Here is a 1237-nt window from a genome sequence, read left to right on the forward strand (position 1 = left end):
GTGTTACCTAGCTGTTAACACTTCTTTGGGGAGGGGGTACCGGGGAATGAACTCTGGACCTTCCTTGCACTTGCAAGGCAGGCATGGTGCCACCTAGCTAAATCCCTGGCCCCTGTATTAACACTTCTGAGCCTCAATTTTTCATTAGCAAAATTCTAATAATAACATTACTACCTTGGTTGAGTTTTTGTTTGCATGTAAAGCACTCAAGACTTTGTAAAGACTCAATAATTGTCAGTTAAAGGCAAAACCAAAGGAACAAAAAGAGCCTTCCTGGCTTGTCATCTTTCCCTCCGTACCCCAACAGTTGGAGCAACCAGAGGCTAAAGAGATATCCTTGGATAGTTATTCCTAAGATCTCCAAACCCACAGAATGGCTTCTCTTACTTCAGGTCTCTTCTTATCCCTTCTCCCGTCCTGAACCCTTTCCTCTTAGCTTCCCGAAGCTCCCTCCCCCATCACAACTGTCATAAGCACATAACCAAGGGTAGCAGTGTGTGGGTCAGGGATGAGGGCTTCCAGTTTTCTGCTACCGCCTACTCTAGGGTTTGAGTTCCCTCGCTGGTGATGTAAGGAGGTCAAGTGTGAAGTCATGGCCATTTCAGGGGTCTAGAGGATAAGAGAACAATAGTCCCGAGGAGAAGGCATTGATAGGAGAGCAGGCCTCATATGCTGCCCTCTTCCTTGGTCCCTTGTAGGAGAAAGCACCTTCCTCACCGCGTTCAGACGTCCTTTGGTCGGTTTTGCTGCCTGGAATCTTCACTTCTGGTGGCTCAGCTCAGAGCAAACCCAGGGACCCATTGAGCATCTTTCGGCAACTCTCTCTTGGAAGTGGGGTGGGGCAGGGCTGGGGACGACCTGAAATTGGGGGTGTAGGGGTACGGCATCGTGCGCCTGAGCTCTCCAGCGGTCCAAGCCCCTCACCCCACCCTAGGGTCGGCAGTGTCCCAGAGATCCGGGAAGCTGGGGCTGAGCCCGGGGGCGCCGCTGCTTCTGTTCCTTTAAGAAGCCGCTGTTTAGCATTCCTGCCGCTGCCGCTGCCTGACTCTGCGCGTTGATTGGCTGGAATCAACTGAGAAGGGAGCCGGGGAGAGATGCTTAGATGCTCTCGACTCCACTCATCCATCCTGGGGACCCGAGCAGAAGCGGTCCTCTCTGCACCCAGCCTCTGCCTGGGCTCCTATTTCTTCTTTGCCGCTGGGCCTCGGCCCAGGAGCCACGACGGGCGACACGGAGC

This window comes from Fukomys damarensis, unplaced genomic scaffold (genome assembly GCF_012274545.1).
Source record: "Fukomys damarensis isolate Sample0158 unplaced genomic scaffold, DMR_v1.0_HiC HiC_scaffold_39, whole genome shotgun sequence".
Classification (NCBI taxonomy): Eukaryota; Metazoa; Chordata; class Mammalia; order Rodentia; family Bathyergidae; genus Fukomys; species Fukomys damarensis.